The sequence below is a fragment of the Dipodomys spectabilis genome, unplaced genomic scaffold (assembly GCF_019054845.1).
Source record: "Dipodomys spectabilis isolate Male_0828 unplaced genomic scaffold, ASM1905484v1 ptg000069l, whole genome shotgun sequence".
In the NCBI taxonomy this organism is placed as follows: domain Eukaryota; kingdom Metazoa; phylum Chordata; class Mammalia; order Rodentia; family Heteromyidae; genus Dipodomys; species Dipodomys spectabilis.
In genome coordinates this window covers 24,778,944-24,786,569 of record NW_024870746.1, presented here as the reverse complement: position 1 = coordinate 24,786,569, position 7,626 = coordinate 24,778,944, and positions in this window count along the sequence as shown.

Sequence of the window (7,626 nt, the reverse complement as noted above, 5' to 3'; positions counted from 1 at the left end):
GGGCGGGTGGGGGGGTGGAAACTGCACCAGAGGCCCCCTATTTTTGGCTTCTTTCCCATACACCAAACTGGGATGTTTAAAATTTGGACTCTATCCTCTCTCTGGTAGATATCTAGGAAGACCAGGAGTTTAGGCTCCAGGGGCTGAGAAGCAAGAGCTACTTTCTTTGTGCCTCCTCTTGGGGGTGCGGGGGGCGGTTCCCCTGTGGATTGGTGGGGAGGGGGTAGGGCTGGTCAGCCAGCCAGCCAGCGCCCCAAAGCAGCCGGCAGGCCAGGCCAGTGCTGAGCCGCCCATGCATTATGGAAGACGCTCCCCGGGTCCTTAAATGACAGCAAATGAGGTAAAGCCGGGAGGGTGGGGACGGGAGGGGGCGGGGGGGGGGGGGGGGGCGAGGAAGCCATGGCTGGGCCCGGAGAGAGCGTCGGCAGAGGCGCAGAGCCAGCCAGTGAGCGAGCCGGGAGAGGGAGGAGCACATCTTAATGCGGAGATGCTGCAGTGGCTGGGCGCGCACACACGCGCCCTCGCCCGCCACCGCCCGGCCCGGCCACCGCCGCTGCCGCGCCAGGACAGCTAGCTCAGGCCAGCACCCCCGGGAGCCCCCACCGCACCCCCGGGCGGCGTCCACCTGCCCCCTGCCCTGCCAACGCCCCTCCTGCGCTCCAGGTAGGTGCCAACCGCTTTTGTCTGCTCCAACCCGGGGAGCCCAGCCTGTCCATGTCTCCCTTATAACTTGGGTGGGGACCAGGTAGGGTGGGGGGGGACACGGCCACCCTGCTGGATGCCCCCCACCCTCCGGCGGGTCTGATCTCATCAGCCCCATGGGGGATCCTGGACTGTCGTGATTGTCTTCCGTCTTGGCTACATGACATCTTCCAGGGCCCTGGCACCAAGGCATAGCCTGCACCGCCCCCCCCCCGGGGGGGAGTGGGTCCCCAGGAATCCCAGCCCTTGGGCCAGCAGTGGGGATTGCCTGTCCAGTGAGCAGGAGCTTTCAGACCTTTCGCTGGTCCAGTGCCACGCCAACCTGTAAAGCCAGGGCCTTGGCTTGCCCCAGAGCTCCTGGGTGGCCCGTGCCAGGTCTGGCATGTGAGGTCACCCAGGGGACTGCGTGTGCAAAGTCTTCCTTCTGTTGGACAGCAGGGGAGACTGTGGGAGAGACAGGAGAGAGCGGAGCACAAGTTTGGGCAAAGACTTGCTCAGGAGTTGAGACTCAGGGAGGAGAAACTGAGGCAAGTTACACCCCAAGGGTGATAGGCTGTGTTTCCTCTCCTTCCCCCATCTCCTGCTCCCCAACCTTGTCTTCTCCTTGTATCCCTGCCCCTCCACCGCTGGTAGGAGGAAAGGCTTGGCTCAAAGTTTGGTGCTCCGGGGGACTCCGAGAGTCCCCCTGCCCAGCACCACCGCTTACGTAAAAAGCCAAGAGAGGGGAGGAAGCAGCCAAGCCAGCAAGTGTCCAGGGCTGAATTCTGTGGCCTAGGGTGAGGTAGAGTGTGCGGGAGGAGGTCAGACACCAGACAGCGCTAGGCACCGCTGGAGCTGAGCCTGTGTCCGGGGAACAGCTGCCAAAGTTGTCTAAAGATTTGGGAATCCATTGTAGCTAGCCGGAGGTGACTTTGCTCCTGGTTACAGCCCTGGACAAGGGTGTGTCTGGGCTCTCTGCCACCTGCTCCCAAGTCCCACCAACAGGGGCTGGGCTTACCGCTGGAGATCAAGGGCAGCACAGAGAAGGCAACCGATGGGAAAGGCAGGAGCAGACTTAGCTTCGCCGTGAGGCAGGGAGATGACTGGAAAATGCCCTGTCGTCCCCTGGCTCTGGCTGAAGGGGGTTCTGTCCTCAGAGACAGCCCCAAATAAGCCCTTTCCACCGGCTCACCAAGCTCACAGAGCTCAGCCACAAGGTCAAAGTCCTTCTTAATGTCCCATGGGAATAGTCTGCAGCCAGGAAGAGGGAGGGAGGCAGGGGGTGAGACAGAGCTGGGGGTATCAAATCTCCCAAAGCCAGCCCTGCCTCAGACAGAAGCCCCTGGCCCTGTGCTCACCAGGAGTGGTGAGGGAAGCCCAGGCCGGCTGCCCAGGAAAGCGGGGCTGTGGATTGAGTCTGCTCCCTTCCCTTCCTCCCCGCTGGTGATCTCCCACCAGGCCAAGCGCTTCCCTGCTCCCATCTCCATACACTGCTCTGGCCCCCACTGCTCCCCTACACCCTCCCTGGCTGCATGCGCTTCTCTGGCTCGGCTCCCCTGCCAGATTTTCCTCCTTATGCAACTCCACTCCAGCACCTACTCTAGTAGCAATTGTTCAAATGGAGACAATGTGGGATGGGCTCTGAGCAGCTCTGATGGACTGGACGTTGTCCATCCTGCCCATGGCTGACCACCCCTCCTCTCCAGGAGCGTGCCCACGGGAGGATGGTCCCCACACTGGGCTCTCCTTCCTGAGCCCGCCAGCTTGGAGCATGGCCCATCCCCTGGAAAGAAACCTTTTCAAGATAAATGTTGGCAAGAAAGCACATTTCAAGTACAATTACCAAGCCGGAGTGTGGGTGGTGTTTGTATTTTTGGAGGGATTTCGGGTAAAACCAGAGGTCGGGGAAGAAGTGGTTGATTGGCACATGGGGAAGATCGGAGCAAAGAAAGCACCAGTAAAGCAGGAGGGATGTAAGTTAGACCAGAGGAGATACTTCCTGAGGAGGAAGTGAGCCATTTGCCTTTCTTTTAGATGACTTTCAAGAGGACTGGAAAATTGGAGTCAGGATCTAGTTTCATCCCTAGAGGCAGAGATGAGGCTGGGCGACCTGTAAATGGCCACGCCGCAGGGGGCCCTTGGTGAATGCTCTTGGTGACTGGAGTGATCACAAAGGGACTTGTGTGTCCTCATTAACTCCGTCCTGGAGAACGCACAGCCTTTCTTCCACTTAACAAGTTCTTACTTTACCATGAGCCCAGGTTTCTTTGTTTTTTGAGGAAGATAGCAACCAAAGCAAAAATATGAGATGTCCTCATCTCCCCCTCTGAACATCTCCCCCATCGGGGTCACACGGGTTCCCAGGGAAGCTCAGAGCCTCCTACTCAGTTGTGCAAGCCAGCCCCCTGGCGAAAACCTGCTGGGTCTCCCCCAGCCAGACCCCCATCCCCACAGTGTCTGCCAACCTCGAAGAAGACCACAAAGGTCCCCCCATCCACCGTGTTGCCCAGACTTTTGCCCTGAGCCAGCCTGCAGGAAGCTGCCCAACCACCGAGGGAGTCTCCCTTCTGTGGGGATGGAGGGGGACCATTGTTCTTACCGCCACCCAGCATCTCTAAAGAGGGCCCTGAAGGGGCTGGGAGTGTAGCTCAGGACAGTGCTTTTCTAGTGTGTGAGGACCTGGGTTTGACATCAGAAAGGGGAGAGGGTCCTTCTTCCAAAACCAGTGCTTGCTGCTCCTACCAGACAGGTAATGGGAAAAACCAAAGGTGGCTGGGCGCTGGTGGCACATGTCTGTAATCCTAGCTATTCAAGAGGCTGAGATCTGAGATCATGGTTCAAAGCCAGCCCGGGCAGGAAAGTCTGTGAGACTCTTATCTCCAATTAACTGCCAGAAAACTAGAAGTGGTGCTGTGGTTCAAAGTGGTAGAGTGCTAGCTTTGAGCAAATAAGAACTCAGGGACAGCATCCAGGCCCACAATTGACAAAAACAAAACAAACAAACAAAAGCCCAAAGTGGCTTGTCTCTGGACCCAAGCCTCCTTCCGGGAGGACCTAAGTCTGCTTTTGTCCCCTCCCTACTCTGAAGGGTATCTGGCCCCAGAGGACAGGCACAGGATGATCAGAGACTCCAGGCTTCCCATCAAGTGCCAGACTCCCCTTTGTACAGTGCTGAGAGCCCTGGCAGATCCACAAGCCCCAGGAGTCACCATCTCCCCAACTCCCGCATCAGCACCAGGCTGGGGCCTCGGGCAACCAGCTGCTGACACGAAGAAGAGCTGGCAGAAGAAGCTGTGGGCTAGAGGGAAGGGGCACACAGAGGAGACTGAGGGGAGGTGTGGCTACACTTCTCTGTCCCCATTTGGAGCTGAGGAGAGAGCCCCATCCCATCCCATGTCTACCCTAAGTCCCTGTCTGGCTCCAGGCTCTGTGGACACCTCTCAGCTGGCGTGTCCCCTGCCTCCCCGTGTCACCTGCTGCCTAGCCGTGCATGCTGAGCACCTCAATGGCCCCCACCACAGAGTCCTGTCTCCCAGGGGCCGGGGGGCGCTTAAACTGGTTCCCAATCTTCCTGGAGGACGATGGTGCTGTCCAAGGTGGCAGCTCCTGTCTTAAGCAGAGGACCAGTGCTGAACTTGTTCTTCCGTCCTCTGAGGCAGGAGGCGGGGGCTGAGGAGTGTTGTGGGGGAGAGCCCACATACACCTCTGACCTGAATACATCGTGCCGTAGGCTGGGTGGCTGCTGGTGCTTACGTAGGTTCACCGCACCTGGAAGAGGAGGGAGGTGCCTGCCCAGGACACAGTGCCCTGAGCAGCTGTGAGTGTGGTGTAGAGCCGGAACTGAGTCAGGAAGTCCGCTGGGACAGCTGGAGTATCCACAGACACAGGAGGGCCATACAGGCTCCTCCAGAACTCTCTTCTTCCCCAAGCACTTTTGAAGGGCCAAGGCTGGCTCCGACTTTGCCCCCTTCTCCCCAGGGGCCAGGAAAGGCTCAGAATGACAGTGATAACTAAAGTTATAATAATTATTCAGGGGTCTGGCTGACTCCTTTTCCCTATCCTGAGAACCCCTGGGGCTAAGGCTATAGTACAGAATAGAGGCAAAGGGAAGGGCCCCACGGGCTGCTAGAGTACTTCGGAAGCTGACAATAATCTACTCTCTGCCTCCTATTGGGCTCCAAACTCCCTTCTTTCCCCACTGACAGAAGTTAGCAGAAGTTAGCAGGCCCTCACAGATCTAGCCTCCAGAATCTTGGCACCCCAAGAGATACCATTTGGGGAGAATGTGGCTTTTATCTTCTGACTGGCTCCAAGCAGCAGTCTTTAGCCCAGCAAACCTCACCAGCCCTGTTGCATGCTGGAGTCTAGCTCACTGCCTCTGTCTTCCAGCTGTTCCCCTTTGTTTCCTGGGCTGAGAACTTTCGCCAGCTCCCCCCTGACTCCCTTAGACCCCCAAGTAGCCAGTTCCCCCATGTGCTGGGCCAGCCCCCCTGCAACAGCCTGTGCCCGCCTGTGCCAGCCTGCGCCTACACTCCTGCACCAGGGCAGCTGGCCTGGGCGAGGCTGGGCTGGCTCAAGCTTGGGCCTGGCATAGCTCCACTCCAGGCTTGCTCCTAACAAAAAGACCCCTCCATTGCGGGCATCCTAGAACATGTCCTAGGGCAGATGGTGGGGGCGATGGCTGGTCTGGGAACTGGTACACTCGTCCTACGGCTGCTCTCTGTTGGTCAGAGGTCCATAAAGGCAGTGTCTCCATTACAGTCGCCCCTGCACTCAGCACAATGCCTGGCACATGGTCAAGGGATGCTGTCATGGAAATAGACTCAGGCAAGGATGGATGCTGACTGCCTCACCTTCAGGGAGCAATAATACACTCCAACCTTAAGCCCAAACTATGAGTGTCTGTGTGTGTCCACACATAGGTGTGTACAAGACCGTTCATCCAAGACCTCAGCACACCATGGGGCTCAGTATATATCTGATGGAGCTCACTGGTGTCCAGTGCCCCCCAAGAGCCACTCCAAGTCCTCACCCCTGCTGGCCCAACTCACACCTGCTCTAAAGCTGTAGATCCCAGTCCCCAGATGTCCCCAAAGCCCGCTGGGCTGGAAAGATGGCTGGTAGAAATCTGGATTACACTGAACTTCATAAAAGATGAGCCCGGAGATTGGATTTCCCGTGATCTACAGTGATCGCCTGTGGGAATAGAGACAGCAGATGAGCCTGGCCACCACAGGGGGCCACTGTGATGCTCTCCAGGCCTCGCCTTGGTCTGGCCCCTTCCGGGTGGACCTCTGCAGCCCAGCTCTGCCCGGGCCAGCCCCACAGCCCACAATGAGCTCCCACTCTGGCAGGCTGACAGAAGGCTGGAGCCAATGAAGACAGAGCATCTTCTCTCTGCCAGGCACCAGGTCGTGGCTCGCCAGGGCCAACAGGGAGTTTTGAACCTGGCTCGAGGAGACTTCCCACAAGGAAACCTCCTGGAAAGTTCGCTCAGTGAAGCAGATGGAAGTGGAGATGCTCCGGTGGGAGGGGGGAAGGGGCGGAGAGCATCTTCTCCCCACCCGCCCCTCTCTCTCTCTCTCTCTCTCTCTCAATCCTCCCCCACCCCCACCCCGTGGTTCCTTTCTTCCCCCTGCCAATCCAACTGGCCTGAGGCTTCATAGTAACTTAGGCAGAAAACAGTCGGTTACTGCCTGTAGCATGCAAGAACGACTTGCAAAACACTCATTACAAACTCCATCTTTCCAATAAGAACACTGAGGCTCCATGATGAGAAAGGGCTTCTCCAAGCTCACAGAGCTGTTCGGAGATGAAGCCCATATGACCAGCTCCAGCCCACCAGGTTCCAAATGCTGGAAGATTCCAAGCTGTCCCAGTGCTTTTCTATTCTGAGGATAACTCTTTGCATTAGTGCTCAGGGTATGGCATTTTCCCATGAAGAGACACCTGGCCAGCAGACCAGTGTGTGTGTGTGTGTGTGTGTGTGTGTGTGTGTGTGCCAGTTTGACCTGGGGTTCTCCCAAAGAACACCAAAGACCATCATCCTGTCAGAGATATTCTGAGCTCCTGGTGCAGCCGTGTCTCCCAGCTATACAGAACCACGATGAGATGTGGGCATACAAGCAATGTTTGTAAATGTGTGGATAAAGCACTGGGCATGGTGCTGGGCACGGGGATCCTGGATGAGCATTACAGGTGCTCTCCCCACAGGGTGTCACCCAGCATGAATCTGAGTTCTCTGAGCTTTCTTGAAGGGTAACGTGTGGCCCAGAGGTGCTGCAGGGAAACGGGTAAGCAGGTTGTCAGAGAAGGCTGGAGGTGTCTGGATTTGGTCTGGAACTGAGAGTAGCAAGGACTAGGGGAGCAGGTGTCTGGCAGGTGGTGACTGCACTCCTTCCTGACAAGGAGAAGTAGCTATGAGGCTGGAATCAGGTGGGGAAGGGCCACTATCTGCTCATCTCCCAGCACCCTGCTTCTGGACTCTGCCCAGCAGCCTCGCCCTGTTCTCCTGGACAGGCCCCAGGACCACGTCTCTCCTCCCTCCTGCAGCCCCTCTGGGTGGCAGCCAGGGCTGTGAAGGCTGAAGGCTGGTGATTCCCCGCAGGCCCCCTCCCCCCTCTCTGTGGAGAGGGTGGGAACTCTCTTTCCAAGGGAAAGGAAAGTGAATGTGAGTTGTCCCATTCATCGTCAGGTCCTGCCCTGGCCTCCAGGTGCATCCCAGAGCCCTGTATACCTTCCTTCTCCACCTGCCCCACCCAGAGGACAGCTCTCAGCTGCTTAGCTCTCTGGCTGAGAAACCTATCTCAAATGGTAAAACACAGGTCCAGAGACGACCAGACTGCACAAACACCCCCACCCAGATCCTGTCCTGTGCCTAGACTGCCACAGGCTGGCAGGGGGATTCGGCAGAGCTGCAGAATCTGCAGCCGGGCAAGCACCTTG